Source organism: Aulostomus chinensis, chromosome 1 (genome assembly GCF_037954235.1).
Source record: "Aulostomus chinensis isolate RoL2024-O1b breed Wild chromosome 1, RoL_Achi_v1.0, whole genome shotgun sequence".
NCBI classification, from domain to species: Eukaryota; Metazoa; Chordata; class Actinopteri; order Syngnathiformes; family Aulostomidae; genus Aulostomus; species Aulostomus chinensis.
The window spans coordinates 11,745,632-11,771,251 of NC_141320.1; the positions used below are offsets into that span (position 1 = coordinate 11,745,632).

General features: G+C 42.0%; 1 non-coding gene across 1 annotated transcript; it reads left to right on the forward strand.

Moving 5' to 3' along the window:
• The first annotated feature begins 10,217 nt into the window (after positions 1–10,217).
• trnal-cag (transfer RNA leucine (anticodon CAG)) lies at positions 10,218–10,300 on the forward strand. Its single transcript has one exon. It is a non-coding gene; the product is annotated as a tRNA-Leu (tRNA).
• The last annotated feature ends 15,320 nt before the right edge of the window (positions 10,301–25,620 follow it).

A 25,620-nucleotide genomic window follows, 5' to 3' on the forward strand; every position in this document is an offset into this window, starting at 1 on the left:
TCACTCCATTACTGCTAGGATCATTTTGAGTTCATTAGCAATTCTTACTACATCACTTTCGCATCATTTTGAGATCATTAGCAATTCTTTCTAAATCACTGTCGCATCATTTTGAGATCTTTAGCAATTCCTCTGACATCACTGTCGCATTATTTTGAGGTTCGTAGCAACTCTTACTACATTATTGTTGCATTATTTTAAGGTTCGTAGCAACTCTTATTACATTACTGTCAGCATCACTTTGAGTTTATTAGCAGCTATCACTCCATTACTGTTAGCATCATTTTGAGTTGTGTAGCAATTCTCACGACATCACTGTAGCATTAAATTGAGTTCATGAGCAACTCTTACTAAATGACTGTCAGCATCAGTTTGAGGTTGTTCGAAACTCTTACTACATTACTGTAAGCATCACTGAGTTTCTTAGCAACTATCACTACATTACTGTTAGCATCATCTTGAGTTCATTAGCAATTCTTCCGACATCACTGTCGCAGTATTTTGAGGTTCGTAGCAACTTTTACTACATCACTGTCGCATCATTTTGACATCATTAGCAATTCTTCCGACATCACTGTCACATTATTTTGAGGTTCGTAGCAACTCTTACTACATTATTGTTGCATTATTTTAAGGTTCCTAGCAACTCTTACTACATTACTGTCAGCATCACTTTGAGTTTATTAGCAACTATCGCTACATTACTGTTAGCATCATTTTGAGTTGTTGAGCAATTCTCACGAAATCACTGTCGCATTAAATTGAGTTCATAAGCAACTCTTACTAAATGACTGTCAGCATCACTTTGAGGTTGTTCGAAACTCTTCCTACATTACTGTAAGCATCACTGAGTTTCTTAGCAACTATCACTACATTACTGTTAGCATCATCTTGAGTTCATTAGCAATTCTTCCGACATCACTGTCGCAATATTTTGAGGTTCGTAGCAACACTTACTACATTACTGATAGCATCACTTTGAGATTATTCGAAAGTTTCACTCCATTACTGTTATCATCATTTTGAGTTCATTAGCAATTCTTACAACATCACTGTCGCATCATTAGCAATTGTTCCGACATCACTGTCACATTATTTTGAGGTTCGTAGCAACTCTTACTACATTATTGTTGCATTATTTTAAGGTTCCTAGCAACTCTTACTACATTACTGTCAGCATCACTTTGAGTTTATTAGCAACTATCACTACATTACTGTTAGCATCATTTTGAGTTTTTGAGCAATTCTCACGAAATCACTGTAGCACTGAACTGAGTTCATTAGCAACTCTTACTAAATGACTGTCAGCATCACTTTGAGGTTGTTCGAAACTCTTACTACATTACTGTAAGCATCGCTGAGTTTCTTCGCAACTATCACTACATTACTGTTAGCATCATCTTGAGTTTATTAGCAATTCTTCCGACATCACTGTCGGAATATTTTGAGGTTCGTAGCAACACTTACTACATGACTGTAAGCATCACTTTGAGGTTATTCGAAACACTTACTACATTGCTGTAAGCATCACTGAGTTGATTAGCAACTTTCACTACATTACTGTTAGCATCATTTTGAGTTCATTAGCATTTCTTCCGACATCACTGTCGCAATATTTTGAGGTTCGTCGCAACTTTTACTACATTTACTACATGACTGTCAGCATCACTTTGAGGTTATTCGAAAGTTTCACTCCATTACTGTTAGCATCATTTTGAGTTCATTAGCAATTCTTACTACATCACTGTCGCATCATTTTGAGTTTATGAGCAATTCTCACGACATCACTGTAGCATTGAATTTAGTTCATTAGCAACTCTTACTAAATGACTGTCAGCATCACTTTGAGGTTGTTCGAAACTCTTCCTACATTACTGTAAGCATCACTGAGTTGATTAGCAACAATCACTACATTACTGTTAGCATCATTTTGAGTTCATTAGCAATTCTTCCGACATCACTGTCGCAATATTTTGAGGTTCGTAGCAACTTTTCCTACATTACTGTCAGCATCACTTTGAGTTTATTTTCAACTATCACTACATTACTGTTAGCATCATTTTGAGTTCATTAGCAATTCTCACGACATCACTGTAGCATTAAATTGAGTTCATTAGCAACTCTTACTAAATGACTGTCAGCATCACTTTGAGGTTGTTCGAAACTCTTACTACATTACTGTAAGCATCACTGAGTTTCTTAGCAACTATCACTACATTACTGTTAGCATCATCTTGAGTTCATTAGCAATTCTTCCGACATCACTGTCGCATTATTTTGAGGTTCGTAGCAACTCTTAGTACAAGACTGTCAGCATCACTTTGAGGTTATTCGAAACGTTCACTCCATCACTGTCGCATCATTTTAAGATCTTTAGCAATTCTTCTGACATCACTGTCGCATTGTTTTGAGGTTCGTAGCAAGTCTTACTACATGACTGTCACCATCACTTTGAGGTTGTTCGAAACACTAACTACGTTACTGTAAGCATCACTGACTTGATTAGCAACTATCACTACATCACTGTTATCATCATTTTGACTTCATTAGCAATTCTTACTACAACCGCAATATTTTGAGGTTCGTAGCAACTTTTACTACATTACTATCGCATTATTTTGAGGTTCGTAGCAACTTTTACTACATTACTGTCGCATTATTTTGAGGTTCGTAGCAACTCTTACTACATTACTGTCGCATTATTTTGAGGTTCGTAGCAACTTTTACTACATTACTGTCGCATTATTTTGAGGTTCGTAGCAACTTTTACTACATGACTGTCGCATTATTTTGAGGTTCGTAGCAACTCTTACTACATGACTGTCAGCATCCCTTTGAGGTTATTCGAAAGTTTCACTCCATTACTGTTAGCATCATTTTGAGTTCATTAGCAATTCTTACTACATCACTGTCGCATCATTTTGAGATCATTAGCAATTGTTCCGACATCACTGTCACATTATTTTGAGGTTCGTAGCAACTCTTACTACATTATTGTTGCATTATTTTAAGGTTCCTAGCAACTCTTACTACATTACTGTCAGCATCACTTTGAGTTTATTAGCAACTATCACTACATTACTGTTAGCATCATTTTGAGTTTTTGAGCAATTCTCACGAAATCACTGTAGCACTGAACTGAGTTCATTAGCAACTCTTACTAAATGACTGTCAGCATCACTTTTAGGTTGTTCGAAACTCTTACTACATTACTGTAAGCATCGCTGAGTTCCTTCGCAACTATCACTACATTACTGTTAGCATCATCTTGAGTTTATTAGCAATTCTTCCAACATCACTGTCGGAATATTTTGAGGTTCGTAGCAACACTTACTACATGACTGTAAGCATCACTTTGAGGTTATTCGAAACACTTACTACATTGCTGTAAGCATCACTGAGTTGATTAGCAACTTTCACTACATTACTGTTAGCATCATTTTGAGTTCATTAGCATTTCTTCCGACATCACTGTCGCAATATTTTGAGGTTCGTCGCAACTTTTACTACATTTCTGTCACATTATTCTGAGGTTCGTAGCAACTCTTACTACATCACTGTCAGCATCACTTTGAGGTTATTCGAAAGTTTCACTCCATTGCTGTTAGCATGATTTTGAGTTCATTAGCAATTCTTACAACATCACTGTCACATTATTTTGACGTTCGTAGCAACTTTTCCTACATTACTGTCGCATTTTTTTGAGGTTCGTAGCAACTTTTACTACATTACTGTCACATTATTTTGAGGTTCGTAGCAACTCTTACTACATGACTGTCAGCATCACTTTGAGGTTATTCGAAAGTTTCACTCCATTACTGTTAGCATCATTTTGAGTTCATTAGCAATTCTTACTACATCACTGTCGCATCATTTTGAGTTTATGGGCAATTCTCACGACATCACTGTAGCATTGAATTTAGTTCATTAGCAACTCTTACTAAATGACTGTCAGCATCACTTTGAGGTTGTTCGAAACTCTTCCTACATTACTGTAAGCATCACTGAGTTGATTAGCAACAATCACTACATTACTGTTAGCATCATTTTGAGTTCATTAGCAATTCTTCCGACATCACTGTCGCAATATTTTGAGGTTCGTAGCAACTTTTCCTACATTACTGTCAGCATCACTTTGAGTTTATTTTCAACTATCACTACATTACTGTTAGCATCATTTTGAGTTCATGAGCAATTCTCACGACATCACTGTAGCATTAAATTGAGTTCATTAGCAACTCTTACTAAATGACTGTCAGCATCACTTTGAGGTTGTTCGAAACTCTTACTACATTACTGTAAGCATCACTGAGTTTCTTAGCAACTATCACTACATTACTGTTAGCATCATCTTGAGTTCATGAGCAATTCTTCCGACATCACTGTCGCATTATTTTGAGGTTCGTAGCAACTCTTAGTACAAGACTGTCAGCATCACTTTGAGGTTATTCGAAACGTTCACTCCATCACTGTCGCATCATTTTAAGATCTTTAGCAATTCTTCTGACATCACTGTCGCATTGTTTTGAGGTTCGTAGCAAGTCTTACTACATGACTGTCACCATCACTTTGAGGTTGTTCGAAACACTAACTACGTTACTGTAAGCATCACTGACTTGATTAGCAACTATCACTACATCACTGTTATCATCATTTTGACTTCATTAGCAATTCTTACTACAACCGCAATATTTTGAGGTTCGTAGCAACTTTTACTACATTACTATCGCATTATTTTGAGGTTCGTAGCAACTTTTACTACGTTACTGTCGCATTATTTTGAGGTTCGTAGCAACTCTTACTACATTACTGTCGCATTATTTTGAGGTTCGTAGCAACTTTTACTACATTACTGTCGCATTATTTTGAGGTTCGTAGCAACTTTTACTACATGACTGTCGCATTATTTTGAGGTTCGTAGCAACTCTTACTACATGACTGTCAGCATCCCTTTGAGGTTATTCGAAAGTTTCACTCCATTACTGTTAGCATCATTTTGAGTTCATTAGCAATTCTTACTACATCACTGTCGCATCATTTTGAGATCATTAGCAATTCTTCCGACATCACTGTCGCAATATTTTGAGGTTCGTAGCAACTCTTACTACATTATTGTTGCATTATTTTAAGGTTCCTAGCAACTCTTACTACATTACTGTCAGCATCACTTTGAGTTTATTAGCAACTATCACTACATTACTGTTAGCATCATTTTGAGTTGTTGAGCAATTCTCACGAAATCACTGTAGCACTGAACTGAGTTCATTAGCAACTCTTACTAAATGACTGTCAGCATCACTTTGAGGTTGTTCGAAACTCTTACTACATTACTTTAAGCATCACTGAGTTTCTTAGCAACTATCACTACATTACTGTTAGCATCATCTTGAGTTCATTAGAAATTCTTCCGACATCACTGTCACAATATTTTGAGGTTCGTAGCAACTTTTACTACATCACTGTCGCATCATTTTCACATCATTAGCAATTCTTCCGACATCACTGTCGCAATATTTTGAGGTTCGTAGCAACACTTACGACATGACTGTAAGTATCACTTTGAGGTTATTCGAAAGTTTCACTCCATTACTGTTAGCATCATTTTGAGTTCATTAGCAATTCTTACTACATCACTGTCGCATCATTTTGAGATCATTAGCAATTCTTCCGACATCACTGTCGCAATATTTTGAGGTTCGTAGCAACTCTTACTACATTACTGTTGCATTATTTTAAGGTTCGTAGCAACTCTTACTACATTACTGTCAGCATAACTTTGAGGTTGTTCGCAACTCTTACTACAGTACTGTAAGCATCACTGAGATTCTTAGCAACTATCACTACATTACTGTAGCATTGAATTGAGTTCATTAGCCACTCTTAGGACATGACTGTCAGCATCACTTTGAGGTTGTTCGAAACTCTTACTACATTACTGTAAGCATCACTGAGTTTCTTAGCAACTATCACTACATTACTGTTTGCATCATCTTGAGTTCATTAGCAATTCTTCCGACATCACTGTCGCAATATTTTGAGGTTCGTAGCAACTCTTAGTACAAGACTGTCAGTATCACTTTGAGGTTATTCGAAACGTTCACTCCATTACTGTTCGCATCATTTTGAGTTCATGAGCAATTCTTACTAAATCACTGTCGCATCATTTTAAGATCTTTAGCAATTCTTCCGACATCACTGTCGCATTATTTTGAGGTTCGTAGCAACTCTTACTACATGACTGTCAGCATCACTTTGAGGTTATTCGAAACACTTACTACATTACTGTAAGCATCACTGACTTGATTAGCAATTATCACTACATTACTGTTAGCATCATTTTGAGTTCATTAGCAGTTCTTCCGACATCACTGTCGCAATATTTTGAGGTTCGTAGCAACTTTTACTACATTACTGTCGCATTGTTTTGAGGTTCGTAGCAACTCTTACTACATGACTGTCAGCATCACTTTGAGGTTATTGGAAACTATCACTCCATTACTGTTAGCATCATTTTGAGTTCATTAGCAATTCTTCTGACATCACTGTCACATTATTTTGAGGTTCGTAGCAACTCTTACTACATTACTGTCAGCATTACTTTGAGTTTATTAGCAACTATCACTACATTACTGTTAGCATCATTTTGAGTTGTTTAGCAATTCTCACGACATCACTGTAGCATTGAACTGAGTTCATTAGCAACTCTTACTAAATGACTGTCAGAATCACTTTGAGGTTGTTCGAAACTCTTACTACATTACTGTATGCATCACTGAGTTTCTTAGCAACTATCACTACATTACTGTTAGCATCATTTTGAGTTCATTAGCAATTCTTACTACATCACTGTCCCATTATTTTGAGGTTCGTAGCAACTTTTACTACATTACTGTCGCCTTATTTTGAGGTTCGTAGCAACTCTTACTACATGACTGTCAGCATCACTTTGAGGTTGTTCGAAACTCTTACTACATTACTGTTAGCATCACTGACTTGATTAGCAACTACCACTACATTACTGTAGCATCATCTTGACTTCATGAGCAATTCTTCCGACATCACTGTCGCAATATTTTGAGGTTCGTAGCAACTTTTACTACATGACTGTCAGCATCACTTTGAGGTTATTCGAAACACTTACTACATTACTGTAAGCATGACTGAGTTGATTAGCAACTATCACTACATTACTGTTAGCATCATTTTGAGTTCATTTGCAATTCTTATGACATCACTGTCGCATCATTTTGAGATCATTAGCAATTCTTCCGACATCACTGTAGCATTATTTTGAGGTTTTGAGGTACCTTTGTTTGTAACCGATCTGCTGACCAGCGAGACGCCACCACGCACGGCTGTCAGCTCCGTGAAGGAGGGAGAGGAAGTGGAAAGGACGGAGAAGGGTCGGACCAGGTCTACTTCTAGGTGACCACTCACTATCGTCTGCCACACTGCCCCTCACGGTGGGGAGCGTAGCGCTATCCTGCCACAGTACATTTGTTTCATTCTTCTGCTCTTGCACTTTAATTAAAATGGACTTGACTTGAGAATTTTTTGTTTCAAAATATAGATGAATTCCCAGATTTATAGGTAGCATGAGTATGAAGTTGCACTTGCACCCGGTGGGAAAATGTCCTCTGCATTTGACTCTAACTATGTAGGAGCAGTGGTAGCAGTGTCAGCCTGGGGGCTTGGTCAAGATCAATGACAGGAGTAGCAGACAGGTAATATCCATAGCATGCTTGTTGTTTTAGAGGAGTAAGGGTACACTGATGGTCTCTCACCTGATGCGCTGTCATCAGCTCAAATGATCTGTTCCTAAACATCAAAATCTACCATCCCCCCTGATTGTTTTTTACAACTGGAGTACTGGTTAACACTTTAGAAAGCATTCATTCAGAGCTGTGAAGAACCTTGAACCTGATATCCCAGACATCAAAGTGGGCCACTAACTGGCCAGATGATGCTATGCTAGGCTGCTGTACTCTGAAGAGCTAAAGTAGCAGCTTCTGAGAGGGATGCTAACCTGGATGTGTTCATCTCCTACTTTAATATCAGCGGCCCAACTTGGAGCTCTGACAGCCTCCAGCTTGTTGTTCCTGTTTCTGCTTCAGTCAACAGGGAACTCCAACCTGCAGTAGAATCTTCAACAACAATGGAATAGAAAAGTGAGGAAGAAAAACTAGAATAAACTTACAAAGCTGAGAAATGTTCATGAAGAAGAAAGGCACACGTTATGATTGAGGCCAGAAACTAAAACTCCACACCAAATGTACTTTGACTTGTAGGATAATGAACTTGAATGTGTTGAAACAGCAGATCAATGAATCCACTGCCACACAACAAGATGGTGACCCCCTACCACAAGATGGCGTCACAGATCCTGACGCTCTGTGCAGGAAACACTGAGCAAAACATTACAACAAAGCTCCTGTTGTTCCCTACAGAAAAAACTGTGGCTCTGATGAGAAGAAGGATCCCAGCCTCCTCTGAGGATCCATGGCCGCACCATTGGGTAGAAGGACGATGGGGTCGGCACCAGGAGGAACCCTGGTGTCTCCGATGCAGGGAAGATGGAGCAGTGAAGAGGCTACATTGTGGCGTCCTAAAGAGGACATTTGGTGGAGCCTGAGACAGCAAACATCACGCCCCCTTCATCAGAAGAACCACAGCACCAGAAGAAAGAATCCTGGCAGTGACGACAGGGAGGATCAGGGTGACCTCCTCACCACCACCTTTGAACCTTCAAATGAACTTTAAAAAGCTTTAGAGTGGAGAAGGTTTTTAAAACCTTTTATTGTTTTTTCCTTTCATTCTCATTTGTGCAATTGTCTGATTTATTACAAATAAACACTGTCTGCTGGGTTTACATTGACTGTGATTCTCTTTTTGCATGCAAGTTGAAAGTTCTGCCAATAAAAACCACAAGTATTTGAAGACCAAAGGAAGAACCCCCAAAGTCAGGACCCTGAGATCAAAATGAACGCTCTGATCTCAGAGGTCTGGGATATTTCCCATCCCATGGCCCTTCAAATAAGAGCCCTGTGTCACTGTCTCAAAGTTTTCAACCGTATTTGTTTGTTAAATTAAAACCAGACGACCACTGTGGTCCTTTTTACACGGTAAGTAAAGCACAGATGCCCTGGTGGACCTGTTGGCACCCTGGACTTTGAATCCAGTGACCTGAGTCCAAGTCTCCGTTCCAGCAGGTTTCCTGCAGCCTTCAGCAGAGCTGCCATGTTTCTCTGTAGAAAACTAAGTGATGCTCTCAGCAGGTTGAGGGCACCACCAACAAGTGAGGGATGAACCTCTGACTTCCTTCTTGTCAAACAGGAAACTCCTAATACATCATTTGAGTAAAGTACCTCATATTCCTGACATCCAAGTAGTAGTGAAGTGGAGGAAGAAGGGAGGAGATCTCCAACAGGATCCTTCTTTCCTCTGTCCTCCTTGATCTCATGGATCACCACAGTCAAGGGGAGACCCAAGCTCCCGGATGGATCTGGCACTCAGGAACTGCTGAGTTTTCCAGTGGACTTTGTTCCATCCATGGTTCAGGAGCAGGACTCCTACTGGTTAACCTGGTATCTTTCCACCCAACTGTGGGTTCTTGGAGAATTTTTCATGTCATGTCAAGAAATCAGGCTGGTGGGTTTTTCAATGAGAGAAATTCTGGTAACTTAATTAAGTGGCATGTTTGTTGAAGCATTAATTAACTGATAAATTAAGGAAGGCCTGGCCAGTCTTTGCTCCCAGGTCATACGATGGAGTTAGAAAGTCCTGAATCAATCTGGAGTTCCATGATTTCCTTGTGGTTCATGATCCTTTTGCCAATGTAGTCTGGAACAAGAGCAAGATGAACCTCCACATAGCAACAGGTTGATTGCAGGTGATGTCAAGTGGTATTTAGAGGATCCTCCACCTTGTGTTTGGTTCCATGGTGGAATGGTGAGCCCTCTGGACTCTGGATCCAGTGATCCCTGTTCAAGTCTCAGAAGGACCTTCCTGTCTGGAATGTGTCCCATGTAACAAACTGATCAAGAGATGTTACGTGGTTCAAATGTTCTGGTTCATTTCTTACTGCCATGAACACAGACTGTGTGTTTAATGTTAACAATAAATGTAACAACTAAGGAGCCAGTATCTCCTGTGGAAAAAATTCTACTTTGTCAGTGAATGAATTCATTTGATATTGAAGTCTGCAACTTTCAGTGTCTGTCAGGATGGCCGAGCGGTCTAAGGCGCTGCGTTCAGGTCGCAGTCTCTCCTGGAGGCGTGGGTTCGAATCCCACTTCTGACAAAGGACATTTTCTCCACATTCCTATGCATCCACAATGGTACATTCCAAACCCAGTTGAAGCTGCTCTCCACTGATGGGAGTGAGTGGTTGAACTGGCAGCAGAGGAGGCAAAGGAGCTTCCCTGTGACGTCCCAACATCGCCTGGTTTCCTCCAACATGGAGCAGCCACCAAACTCTAACTTCAATGTTGGATCAAAGTCTGCTGAAGGAATGTGTTTTCTTTTAATTCACATTTTGTCCATTAACTTCATAATCAGAGACTCCATCTCATCACATGACTAAAGTCTGGGTTCTGTATTGGTGGTAAAATATCCTTCCATGCCCCTCACTAGTTTGCACACAGAAAAGCATATTTTACTGGTTTCAGATCTCTTAGCTTGTTCTCTCTCTTAAACCAGCTGAGGCAGCTTTCATTGTGTGATTTATTTTAAAATATAAATGTGGAACAGAACCATTGGAATCAGATGTCAGGACATTTGAAGGAATGTCAATCTCCTGTTGAAATGTTGCAGTGTGCAGCTGAGGCTCTCTGGCAGTGGCACCAGGAGCAACAATGGCAGAACCTGGACCCTCCTGGAGGAGAACCACAGGTGAGGGCCTTCTTGGCTCCAGATTGATGGAAATCAAGTGTCTGAGGCTGTTAGCAGCCATTAAGTTGATCTGGTTGGCGCTGGTATTTGTTCTTGCTGCAGCTCAGGAGTGATTCAGGAGAAGAGTTTCAGAACAGCCCAGGTTGGGGACTGGAATTTTAGAATTTCCCCTGGAACCAAACAACCTTGGAGGGTAAAACCTCCAATCCTAGCCACTCAGATGCAGCAGCAGAAGAAGCTGTCATCCACCCTGACAGTCAGAGCATCAAGTCAAGAAAACATCACCATCTTGTAGTTCCAAACCTCCACCTGTCAGATTCAGCTACTTCTGATTGTGGGACTTTAAACTTGACCACAATGGAATTTGGACAAGGAGTTTTCCTTCCAGTCCAAACATCATCGTCCAGCCTCCAACCAGAGGTCCATCGGTTATCATGGAGCCACAGGTGGAGTCTGGATTCTTTTCTAGAATGAGACGGCAATGACAGTCCTGCCAAGTGACATCACTGACATGACAGGATGACTTCAGTCACGTGACTGGATGACTTCAGTCATGTGACTGGATGGCAGTGCAGATTCCAATGTAGAGGTTGGGGAAATAGTCTCTGAGAATCCAACTTGAAGCCACGCCCTCCTTGTTCTTCAAAAACCCAAACAGCGACCATCAGTCTCCCACCAATCCTGTACTTGGGTTCAATGTTGCTGTTCCATTTTGCAGCATTCATCCCCTCATTCTGGAGGCTTTAACATGAAAATGAAAATGCTGAGAGACATAAATGCAAATCAGAGTATTTGACCAGAGGTGACATATCTTTTAATGCCTTTCTTGTTATATTTGTTATATATGTTCTGTATGGTTATATTTGTTGTGGTTGTTATGGAGTTTATGGTTATTATCTCTGTTTCTTGTGTCTTTGTCTTTGTCGTCCTCCCCTTCGTCCGTCCTGGATTTTTGACCTTGGTTGCAGGAAGCGTGTGACCTCAAGTCCTTTTTCTGTGTTGCTGAACGTAGAGCCTTGCGTCATTGTGCTCGCTAAAGTGTGATCCTCCCTGCTAATTCCTTATTTCATTGACTAATTACCCACCAAAAATTAATACCTACTTGCTTTATTTGGCTGAAGTTTAAAAGACCATCATTCTGGTAGCAACAGTCTTTCTGCCTTGTAAACACGCTAAGCTAACGATGGCTTCTCCCTCTTGTTCTCCTCTCTCCTGCTCAGAGTGCCACATGTTTTGTTCCTCCTCTGCCTCCTGTAGTGATACTGATAAGTGTGTTAAATGTAGTTTTCTTGTTGTGTTGGAGGTGAGGCTTAGCGAGGTTGAATTGGACCTGCAGCGGCTCTGCACCAAAAGCTGCGAGAGCTAGCCAATGCTCACTAGCTGGTGCAGACCAACTTAGCTTAGCTCCTGGCTTAGGCCCAACTAGCGCTCCCCCAGAAGCTCCCAAGCATCTGGGAGAGCGCCAAGAAAAGTTGGGCCTAAGCTAGGATATGCTTGCTCATGAAGAATTGTTGGGTGTAAATTCATTTAAGGAGTGTTGAACTGGACCTGTTCTACTTGTAAAGTGTAACTTTTGTTATTTGGTGCTTTACAGGGTGATGACTTGCTGGGGACACTTTATCACAGCAGTGGACAAACATCAGCATTCATCACCCAGCAGCTCCTCTGATCAACAGAACAAGTTAAAGTATTCTGAGAAGGAGGGCATCGATCCCTCTACCTCTCACATGCTAAGCTAGCACTCTACCATTGGAGCTAATTCCCCTGTTAAGGAGCACAGCAGATAATGCACCTTGACCTTCATGCATGGTTTAATGAGCGTCACCAGTTGAAGCTTCTCTGGTTGACCAATGTAATGGAGACCAAGGGTTCCATGACATCAATGATTAATTGATGTCATGATTAATTGACTCAAGATAAATTTGGCAGATATCTTATTATCCAATGCCAAATTTTCTCAATCAGACTAAACCTGGTTAATATATATGGGACAAATAATGACGACCCCACCTTTTTCAGAAATCTTTTCTTATCACAAGCCACTTTATCTGGTCACCTTGTCATTGGTGGGGATTTCAACTGTGTACTTCAACCAGAACTGGATAGGTCTACTGGGGTAGACACCTCACACAGTCAAACAAGGAAAGAGTTATTTCTGTGTATGAAGGATTTGAACTTGATTGATGTGTGGAGAAATATGTATCCCAACAAACAAAATTACTCCTACTACTCTAGTACCTACCAGACCTTCTCGAGAATTGACTATTTTCTAATCTCAGCTGAATTAAGACCCCAAATTACAAAATCCTGGTATGACAGTATCTTAATTTCAGATCATGCCTCAACCTCATTTATATTCAGACTGCCTGGCAGGTTACACCACTCTTTAAGATGGCGCCCGCAAACAAGCTGGCTGAGAGACCCTGAATTTATAAAATTTATTGGTACACAAATTGATCTGTTTTTTGAATACAACACTGACCAAACATCCGCGTCTGTAAGGTGGGAAGCTTTTAAAGCCTTTTTAAGAGGCCAAATGATAAGCTTTACAAGCTTTAAGTACAAATCCCAAAGACTAGAAATGGAACACCTTGAAAAAAAAATAAAAGAAATTGAAAACCAAATTTACCAGAATCCTAACCATCATCAAACTATGGAGCTCCATAAACTGAGGGCGAGGTATAATGCTTTATCCACAAATAAGGCTACAAGGAGCCTGTTAAAACTAAAACAATCCTTTTATGAGCAAGGTGAAAAGGCCAGCAAGTTGTTGGCATGGCGCATTAAACAGATGCAAACAGAAAGAACAATAAACTCAGTTCAAACAGACAAAGGGGTGTTAACTTCTGACCCAGTTGAAATTAACAACACATTTCTAAATTTCTATCATAGATTATATCAATCTGAATACTCAGATTTAGCTACAAACCACCAAAAGAACTTTCTAGACTCTCTAGATTTTGTCCCCTTGGATGAGGACTCTGTGGGCTCTCTGGAATTTAATCTTGGTGCCAGGGATTTGTCCGAGGCTATATCCAATTTGAAAGGAGGAAAGACTCCTGGGCCAGATGGGATACCAGTTGAAATATATAAAATATTTGAATCTAAACTGATACCACCACTACTTGAAATGTGTCAAGAATCATTCAATAATGGAGTCCTTCCTCTCTCTCCTAATATGGCAACAATTACATTACTATTGAAACCTGGGAAGTCACCGGACCAATGCGGATCTTACAGGCCAATATCCCTCATCAATTATGACCTTAAAATATTGTCTAAAATACTGGCTATGAAGTTGGAACGTATTTTACCCAAATTGATCCACTCGGACCAGAATGGATTTATACAGGGAAGGCAGGGCTTTCATAATATAAGGAGAGTACTTAATATTCTCGTTGAGAGGTCTGGGATCCCTGGCTACGCTGTCCTGTCGTTGGACGCAGAGAAGGCCTTCGATAGGATAGAGTGGTCGTATTTGTTTGAAGTCCTACAGAGGTTTGGTATTAAGGAAAATTTCCTTAGGTGGATTCGCCTTCTTTACTCTAACCCGCAAGCTGAAATTTTGACCAATGGCCTGGCTTCTAACTCTTTCAACCTTAATCGAGGCACAAGACAGGGTTGACAGGGTTGCCCCTTGACTTTGCTCATGAAGAATTGTTGGGTGTAAATTCATTTAAGGAGTGTTGAACTGGACCTGTTCTACTTGTAAAGTGTAACTTTTGTTGTTACTTGGTGCTTTACAGGGTTATGACTTGACTTCATTGCAGCTTTGACCTGAGCAGGTGTTCATCCACATCTCAGTAACAGGGGGACACTTTATCACAGCAGTGGACAAACATCAGCATTCATCACCCAGCAGCTCCTCTGATCAACAGAACAAGTTAAAGTATTCTGGAGAATGAGGGCATCGATCCCTCTACCTCTCACATGCTAAGCTAGCGCTCTACGAGTTGAGCTAATTCCTCTGTTAAGGAGCACAGCAGATAATGGAGGTTGACCTTCATGCATGGTTTAATGAGCGTCACCAGTTGAAGCTTCTCTGGTTGACCAATGTAATGGAGACCAAGGGTTCCATGACATCAATGATTAATTGAAGGTAGCATTTGTCTTGGTATTAACAGTTTATGTAAATTAGAGGCACACACACATGTTAATGGTGAGGTTTATTGAATCAGCAAACACTACTGGTTGCTCTGGAGTGGAAACATTTGCTATGCCATGTGTTCCAGGGAGGGACCTGGGAAGCACAGGGGGACCGGCCATCCTGCCTGTGGAAAATGAAGACCCCAGTGTCAGTCAGTGGTAATCACTGTGCAAGGCCTGGTATTTAGTGTTGATCTAGTTTGTCTCATGTAAATGTGGCAGTTTCAGTCGTCACGGTCAGTCCTCACCTCTTCCTGGTGGTTTCCTTAAAGGGGGTGGAGCCAAAAGGGGAGAGCGGCCCAAGGAAGCTCCTTAGGAGCTGTAGGTGCAAACCTTTGCTCCCAGATGGGGGAGGGGGTCACAGACAAGGTTCACTGAATGATTATGCATGTGGATGTATTATTGAGTTGGTGTAGTAGTCTGGAATCATGTATATATTTAGTCAGGTTAAGTTGTTGAGATGGTGCTGGTTTGATGTAAATATTGATTGTAGAGCATGGTTGTGGTCTCACCTCCACTCTATGGGCTGGTCTGTCTAATTTCCTGCAGCCAGGGGGGATAAAAGGCAGTCAGGGGTTTTTAATGTAAGTTGATGGTGTCTCATGCAATCTCTTTCAATACTCCAGTGGTGGTTTAAGTGAAGAAAAACATGGGTTAGTCAGTAGGACTCTGTGTGTGTGTGTGTGTGTGTGTGTGTGTGTGTGTGTGTGTGTGTGTGTGCAATAACTACAAGTTATCTATTTCTAGATCAAACAATTATTCATCAATTGGATACATTGACAGTGGAAGTTCAGGTTTCCTGTAATTCAGTTTGCAGACAACACAGAAAACTGCCCCTGACCCCTCGCCTCATTCTGGAGGAGGCTTGGTCCTGGATTTTTGACCTTAGTTGCAAGAAGTGTGTGACCTCAACTCCTTTTTCTGTGTTACTGAACGTAGAGCCTTGCTTCATTGTGCGAGCTAAAGTGTGATCCTCCCTGCTAATTCCTTATTTCGTTGACTAATTACCCACCAAAAATAAATACCTACTTGCTTTATTTGGCTGAAGTTTCAAAGACCATCATTCTGGTAGCAACAGTCTTTCTCCCTTGTAAACACGCTAAGCTAACGATGGCTTCTCCCTCTTGTTCTCCTCTCTCCTGCTCAGAGTGCCACATGTTTTCTTCCTCCTCTGCCTCCTTTAGTGATACTGATAAGTGTTTTAATGCAGACTTTCCTTTGTGACAACCGATTTGATTTGGAAACCATCTCATCTAAATCTCCTTCTAAAAACCCTCTTCTTCAACTTTGTACCCAAGTTGTCTCCTCATCAGGCACCACAGTATCGAGTAGGTTCAGTTAAAACAGTCATCAGTGATTAATGTTCATGTTCAATGATGAGGTTTTGATTTATTCTTCCAGAATCATCTGAACAAACCCTCCTCAACACAGTGAAGCCTTCATCTGACAGGAGAAGTTTCTTTTCCCAGTGATTCCACTGACAGTGAAAAGCTTTGTTCATCAGACTGGTCTGATAGGATCAACTACTGGTTGCTCTGGAGTTGAAACAGCAACCTGTCAGGAAACATTAGTCAGATCAAAGCCAAGATTAAAGCAAGAGCCTCCAGATCAAAGACAGAATTGATGATGATGTCATCAGGGGGGCTTTGATAGTGTCTTTATTTGTACCTGGAATTCTGTCTTTGATCTCAGGAGGACATGAAAGAAACACAACTGAGGAAAGTAGAGGAGAACATTCAGCTTCATTAGAAACACTCGAACTGTTGAACAGTAGAATTTGTTTGAAACAGTTTACAACACTGAGTGACAGGATTGAAGAGGGAAGGTTTTTGTATTTTCAGTTTAATTCTAACTTTAAACTGGGCATGAACATTTTTAGTCGTTCATATTCTAACACAGAGGAAGTCATTACATTCCCTTTTTTTTTAACCTGTCCTGTTCAGGAAATGGAAATTTAGCTGCTATGTTGAATCAGAAAAACCTTTTGAAGTCTACTTTTGCTTCAGTCAGAAAGTAGACTGTTGTTAACTCTCACAATGGTTGGTGATTGTGGAGGAAGAAAAAATCCTTATGAACCTCTTTTTAACAGACACACATTTCTGAAGACACTGGTTCATTTTTTATTTCTTCTTTTAGCAGAGGATGGTTTCGATCCATCGACCTCTGGGTTATGGGACCAGCACGCTTCCGCTGCGCCACTCTGCTCTACCATTGACTGAACAGTCATTGTTTTATGAGAGCATTCTCTGTCTTTGTCTCTACCCTGCTCTCCTGCTCTCTTTCCCCTCATTTAGTCCTTGACATGATCCATGCTCTACATCTCTGCGGGTGAAATGAAGACCTGCGTCTGCTCTGCCCGTGCCGTCCTTCGTCTCAACCTAAATTGTTTGACCCACCTTTATAATGATCGGACTCGCTCCCGCTGAGCGTGCCAGGCGCTGCAGACAACACAACCAAACTGGCCCCGATCAGGATTTGACAGGCCGAACTCGCGCCGAAATCTTTACAAGAAATCCATTTTTGTCACCCACGTGAAGATGGGTGGGAACATGCCCTAAAAACACCAAGAATAATATTCACCACCTTCTGAACGGGTCCTGGCCCGTCTCCTGCATCAGGGGCCGCCGCAGTCGCCCATCAGCTGTTCAACAGCTGTTCGCCGCAACACTCAATGAGACAAAGACATAGAAGCTCACGTTGCTGTTGAGGAAGACGTGATCGTATAGTGGTTAGTACTCTGTGTTGTGGCCGCAGCAACCCCGGTTCGAATCCGGGTCACGGCAGCATGAGATAAATTTCTTTGTGTGTGTTGATGGACACAAGCCAAGCAGAAATTTCCCACGATGCAATAGGGCAGTGTTTGGTCAGTGTTGAGCAGGCGTCAGTCTGACAATGATGTCATATTATTGTGTCATCACTTGACCAGACCCAAAAGTAGGCTCAGGTATCAGTTTCTTCTCAATGCTAACGTCTGCTAGCTTAGTCTGCTACTTTGATGGCTCTTCCTGCTCAAAGGTCCAGACCCCTGGATGTGGTGGTTCCTACCTGAACGTAGATTCTGTCAGCTCATGTTGTTAAATCAACTCACCAGGAACACCAGTAGATTTCAATGGACTGACAATGAGTCTCATTGAATGGTAAACATGTCAAATATGAAGTCATCACCTGAGGAGGTCTGCTGCTGGAATGAAGCTCCAGATATTCACAAGATATTCTAGATCTTAAAATAAAGCATTTTTATATTTGATTTACTGTTCATTAGCCTGCTTCACATTGTTTGATTTTATGTGTTGTATATCAATACAACTTTGATCCACAACCTCCACAAACACTCTTGTCCAACTTTTGTGCCCAAATTTTCTCCTCCTGAGGCACCAAATCAAGTCAAATCATTTTTATTTGTTAGAACCAAATCACAACAAAGTTCTCTCATGACTCTTTACTAGTAGAGCAGGTCCAGCACCAAACTGCTTCAATTAATCTACACCCAAAAATTCTCCACCAGCAGCACATCCTGCAACAGTGGTGATGAAAACCTTCCTTTTAACAGGCAGGAAGGTCGAGCAGATCCAGGATCAGTGGGGACGGCCTCCTGCTTTGACCGGTTGTATTTAAAGCTCCATCAGATTGGAACAACCTTTCCTCCTCACTTGGGTCTCTCTCTTCCTTTCTCATCTTCAAATCATCAAGCATTTTCAAACATCTGCTCTCGTTTTTGATGCACCTCCCCTTTTCTCTGTAAATATGTGGATATTTGTGTATGAATATGCATTGTGTACTTTAATGGTGCATGGAAGCAGTATTTCTTTAGATGGGTGTTTAAATGTATGAGTATGTGAACACAGGCCCACTCTTATTCTGCAGTGGGATCTCTGATCATACTTTGTATAATACTGGATGGTGGTGGTGGTGGGGGGGGGGGGGGGGGCTTTGGGGAACATTGTTGGCCTGTACCTGGGTGTATGATGTGTGTGACCTTGTGTTGAAAATAGAATCTACTTTTATTATTGTTGTATTGTTGGTCATTATTTGTCAGGACCCCCTCCAAAATGAGATGGTGCATCTCAAGGGGCTGCCCTTGAAATCAAGAATCAAGAATGAAGGTGTCTGCTGGTCTTGGTGGACCCTCTGCTTCTCCAGCTGAGTCAACAGATTCCTGTGTATCCTGAGTCATTGTGTATCCTGGCTGCATTCAGTGCTTTCACCGCTGCAGCCCAGCATGATTGCCAGTCAGGACAGGTGTTATTAAGAATGGAAGAGGGGACAGTTTTGGCAGGACAAGTTGCTCCACATTCAGGAGATGGTGGGAAGTTTAAAAGCTGCCATAAATCTTGATGACAAACTCCTTCACTGTGTGGGAGGTTCAGAGTCCCTGGTTTGATTGCAGCTTTGACCTGAGCAGGTGTTCATTCACATCTCAGTAACAGGGGACACTTTGTCACACCAGTGGACAAACATCAGCATTCATCACCCAGCAGCTCCTCTGGTCAACAGAACAAGTTAAAGTATTCTCAGAAGGACGGCATGGATCCCTCTACCTCTCACATGCTAAGCTAGCACTCGACCATTGGAGCTAAGTCCCTGCTAATGAGCACAGCAGATAATGCAGGTTGACCTTCATGCATGGTTTAATGAGCGTCACCAGTTGGAGCTTCTCTGGTTCAACAAACCCTTGGGACCAAGACAGGAATTGGAACCTGTGCAGGTCCAGACCCATACTGAAGTTGGTGGAGACAATTGTTTCAACCAGGGACTGAATGAAAAGACTTGCCCAGACTCCAGCTCACTCTTCTGAACAGACCCCTCATCTCTGTGTGGAGTAAACATCAGAGGTGGGGGGTGCAGTTTCTGCTTTGACCTCCTGACCTCCTGGGTAAAGCAGTGGAGATGTTGAGCTTGAAGGAGTTGACGGCCTCCTTCATCTTCTCATTGGTTTGCGAAACTCAGCATCATGAAGTGTTGCTGAAATTCAACATGTCAGCTGAGGCCAGAGATTCCTGCATTCCCTGAGTCCTACAGTGTCGTCTCTGTTGTTTGAAAGCACAAAGCTGTTCCTGATGGTCCAGTGTGTCCGATTCTGGGCTCTCACAGCTGTAACTGGGGTTTGAGCTCCGTTAAGGGACTGGTTTTGTGGAGAGAACCAAGCAGAAGAATTGACAGTTTCAGCAGGAAAGGTGACCATTGCTCCACAACCTCAGTCCCAGGATTCATTCCTGCTTCACCCAGCATGGCCCTATGATCAACAAAAATGAACTGCCAGTGGAGGTCCTCAGTAATCCAGGTCATGGTTTCTCTAGATTGCTGTGTTGTAGTCAGGACACTTGCAAATATCAGCCTCTTTCCTCCATGATCTCTCATTCTTTCTGTTCTCTCCATTTCTCCTCTTCGTTTCTACTCCTTGCTGACTGTTGTTCCTCATTTGTGGCAGAGTTCAGTCAGTGGACCAGACATTTTGCCACTGCACTGTCCATCATCAGGGCATTTAACATCCAGGACTGGCTCCCAGATCATGGCCATGACCTCATCCCCTGCACCAGTGGACAGTTCATCAAGGATGGCAAACATGTGGGTCTCAATTCCCCTCCATCTTTGTAGGTTGGTTACATTTCCTCCTGGTCTTTAATCCATCTTTAGTTGACATTCTTCTGTTGAGCCCAGTTTGTTGACTGCCAGGCTGTCTTACTTTTCAATGGCACAACAGCAGACAGCAAGAGGGTTGCTATGGTGCAGTTGGTAAAATCCCAATCTATGGTCTGCAGAAATATGCTGGGTGTTCTTTTTTATTATGAACCAGAATTCAAAGACTGACCAAGGAAACCAAAGCACAGAATTTAGAGATCAAAGAAAGAAATCAAAGACAGAACCTGAAGATCAGGAAATGGCACAGATCAATGAGATCCATGGACTCATCAGTGAAGGTTTTCTTTTGGTTCATGGTCACTTGTTGTCGTACTGGTGTGATGATGTCAGACCCTTCACATTCAGTTCAAACAGACTCCAAAGTGTAGCTGTGATGCAGAGGGCAGCAGCCTTGTGCTTGGTTCCGTCATGGTTCTCTGCATTGTTAGCAAACTCACCAAAGACCTCCCTGAAAGCAGGATCATTTTCCCACAGTGCTTTTTTAACCAAGTACCAATTTGTCCCTCTTTAAAAAAACAACAAACAAAGATGAGATCAGACTGAGATGGACGAGATGATATGGATGTGATTTATGGCTTTCAAACTCCAAATATTAAATTTTTCTTCAGGGCTTTTGAGAGGTTCTGGGTAATGAATGAAAATTTAAGTTGGGCAAAAACGACATGCGGGGTCACTGTGTGTGTTTACACGTGTGTGTATTTCTTGTTTTATGGTGTTGGAGACCATTTCCATCATCAACACTGATCAGGAGTCCTCGTCCTCATGGGGACCAAAGACCGGCCCTGATGCAGCGCAATGCAGTTTGTGAGCTCTTTCAGAGTGAAGGTCTGGATTGAGTTTAGTTTCAAATAAAGATTAAGATTCAGTTGGTTAAGATTAAGATTAAGATTAAGGTTACGCTGCACATAGAATGAAGTTGATCGAATGTTCTCATAAGAATAGCTGGGCACACCTGAGTGTGTTTACATGCAGACTTCCTCTTGTGACAACTGATGTCATTGGAAACCATCTTGAGGACATTTGGAGAAAGTTCAATCATTCAGATGCAGGTACAGTGACTTACAACACTGCAACAACAACAAAAAAAAACACCCCTCCACAAACACTCTTGTCCAACATTTGTGCCCAAATTTTCTCCTCATGAGGCATCAAATCACTACAAAAACAGCCATGAAGTTGATCTGGTTGGCACTGGTATTTGTTCTTGCTGCAGCTCATTTCCAGCTCTTAACAAGAACTCAGGAGTGATTCAGGAGAAGAGTTTCAGAACAGCCAAGGTTGGGGACTGGAATTTTGAAGTTTCCCCTGGAACCAAACAACCTTGGGAGGTAAAACCTCCAATCCTAGCCACTCAGATGCAGCAGCAGAAGAAGCTGTCATCTACCCTGACAGTCAGAGCATCAAGTCAAGAAAACATCAACCATCTTGTATGTGGAGTCTGGATTCTTTTCTAGAATGAGACGGCAATGACAGTCCTGCCAAGTGACATCACTGACATGACTGGATGACTTCAGTCACGTGACTGGATGACTTCAGTCACATGACTGGATGACCTGAATGAATAAGAAATCAAATATAAAAATGCTTTATTTTAAGATCTAGAATATCTTGTGAATATCTGGAGCTTCATTCCAGCAGCAGACCTCCTCAGGTGATGACTTCATATTTGACATGTTTACCATTCAATGAGACTCATTGTCAGTCCATTGAAATCTACTGGTGTTCCTGGTGAGTTGATTTAACAACATGAGCTGACAGAATCTACGTTCAGGTAGGAACCACCACATCCAGGGGTCTGGACCTTAGAGCAGGCAGAGCCATCAAAGTAGCAGACTAAGCTAGCAGACATTAGCATTGAGAAGAAACTGATACTTGAGCCTACTTTTGGGTCTGGTCAAGTGATGACACAATAATATGACATCATTTTCAGACTGACGCCTTCTAAGCACTGACCAAACACTGCCCTGTTGCATTGTGGGAAATTTCTGCTTGGCTTGTGTCCATCAATACACACAAAGAAATTTATCTCATGCTGCCGTGACCCGGATTCGAACTGGGGTTGCTGCGGCCACAACGCAGAGTACTAACCACTATACGATCACGGCATCCTCAACAGCAGTTTGAGCTTCAATGTCTTTGTCTCATTGAGTGTTGCGGCGAACAGCTGTTGAACAGCTGATGCGCGACTGCGGCGGCCCCTGATGCAGGAGACGGGCCAGGCCCCGTTCAGAAGGTGGTGGATATTATTCATGGTGTTTTTAGGGCATGTTTCGGCCTGTCAAATCCTGATCGGGGCCAGTTTGGTTGTGTTGTCTGCAGCATTATAAAGGTGGGTCAAACAATTTAGGTTGAGACGAAGGACGGCACGGGCAGAGCAGACGCAGGTCTTCATTCCACCCGCAGAGCTGTAGAGCATGGATCATGTCAAGGACTAAATGAGGGAAAGAGAGCAGGAGAGCAGGGCAGAGACAAACACAGATAATGCTGTCCTAAAACAAGGACTGTTCTGTCAATGGTGGCGCAGAGGAAGCGTGCTGGGCCCGTAACCCAGAGGTCGATGGATCGAAACCATCCTCTGCTAAAAGAAGAAAAATAAAATAAACCTGAGTCTTTAGAAATATGTGTCTGTTAAAAAGAGGTTCATAATGATATTTTCTTCCTCCACAATCACCAACCATTGTGAGAGTTAACAACAGTCTACTTTCTGACTGAAGCAAAAGTAGACTTCAAAAGGTTTTTCTGATTCAACATAGCAGCTAAATTTCCATTTCCATTTCCTGAACAGGACAGGTTAAAAAAAAGGGAATGTCATGACTTCCTCTGTATGTTAGAATGTGAACGACTAAAAATGTTCATGCCCAGTTTTAAGTTAGAATTAAACTGAAAATACCAAAATCTCCCCTCTTCAATCCTGTCACTCAGTGTTGTAAACTGTTTCAAACAAATTCTACTGTTCAACAGTTCAAGTGTTTCTAATGAAGCTGAATGTTCTCCTCTGCTTTCCTCAACTGGGTTTCTTTCATGTCCTCCTGAGATCAAAGACAGAATTCTAGGTACAAATAAATATGCTATCAAAGCCCCCTGATGACATCATCATCAATTCTGTCTTTGATCTGGAGGCTCTTTCTTTAATCTTGGCTTTGATCTGACTAATGTTTCCTGACAGGTTGCTGTTTCCACTCCAGAGCAACCAGTAGTTGAACCTATCAGACCAGTCTGATGAACAAAGCTTTTCACTGTCAGTGGAATCACTGGGAAAAGAAACTCCTCCTGTCAGATGAAGGCTTCACAGTGTTGAGGAGGGTTTGTTCAGATGATTCTGGAAGAATAAATCAAAACCTCATCATTGAACATGAACATTAATCACTGATGACTGTTTGAACTGAACCTACTGGATACTGTGGTGCCTGATGAGGAGACAACTTGGGTACAAAGTTGCAGAAGAGGGTTTTTGGAGAGGAGATTTAGATGAGATGGTTTCCAAATCAAATCGGTTGTCTCAAGGGAAAGTCTGCATGGAAACACACACACACACACACACACACACACACACACACACACACACACACACACACACACAGAGTCCTACTAACTAACCCATGTTTTTCATCACTTAAACCACCACTGGAGTATTGAAAGAGATTGCATGAGACACCATCAACTTAAATTAAAAACCCCTGACTGCCTTTAATTCCCTCCTGGCTGCAGGAAGTTAGACAGACCAGCCCCCATAGCGGGCCTGCACGGTGGTGCAGTGGTTAGCACCTTCGCCCTCACAGCAAGAAGGTTCCAGGTTCGAGTCCTGGCTCGGGCGCGGGAGCTTTCTGTGTGGAGTCTCCATGTTCTCCCCGTGCCCCCCGTCCTCTCTGATACTCCAGCTTCCTCCCACAGTCCAAAAACATGCAATTTGGGGACGAGGCTGATTGGATTCTCTACTGGTAGGTATGAGTGTGAATGGTTGTTCGTCTCTGTGTGTTGGCCCTGCGATGGACTGGCGACCTGTCCAGGGTGAACCCCGCCTCTCGCCCATAGATGCTGGGATAGGCTCCAGCCCCCCCGCGACCCTTACTAGTAAGGAATAAGCAGAAGATGACGATGGATGGCCCATAGAGTGGAGGTGAGACCACAACCATGCTCTACAATCAATATTTACATCAAACCAGCACCATCTCAACAACTTAACCTGACTAAATATATACATGATTCCAGACTACTACACCAACTCAATAATACATCCACATAATCATTCAATGAACCTCGCCTGTGATTGTACCCCCTCCCCCATCTGGGAGCAAAGGTTTGCACCTACAGCTCTTAAGGAGCTTCCTTGGGCCACTCTCCCCTTTTGGCTCCACCCCCTTTAAGGAAACCACCAGGAAGAGGTGAGGACTGACCGTGACGACTGAAACTGCCACATTTACATGAGACAAACTAGATCAACACTAAATACCAGGCCTTGCACAGTGATTACCACTGACTGACACTGGGGTCTTCATTTTCCACAGGCAGGATGGCCGGTCCCCCTGTGCTTCCCAGGTCCCTCCCTGGAGCACATGGCATAGAAAATGTTTCACTTGTTTGCTGATTCAATAAACCTCACCATTAACATGTGTGTGTGCCTCTAATTTACATAAACTGTTAATACCAAGACAAATGCTACCTTCAATTAATCATTGATGTCATGGAACCCTTGGTCTCCATTACATTGGTCAACCAGAGAAGCTTCAACTGGTGACGCTCATTAAACCATGCAACCTGCAAGGTCAACCTCCATTATCTGCTGTGCTCCTTAACAGAGGAATTAGCTCAAATGGTAGAGCGCTAGCTTAGCATGTGAGAGGTAGAGGGATCGATGCCCTCATTCTCCAGAATACTTTAACTTGTTCTGTTGATCAGACGAGCTGCTGGGTGATGAATGCTGATGTTTGTCCACTGCTGTGATAA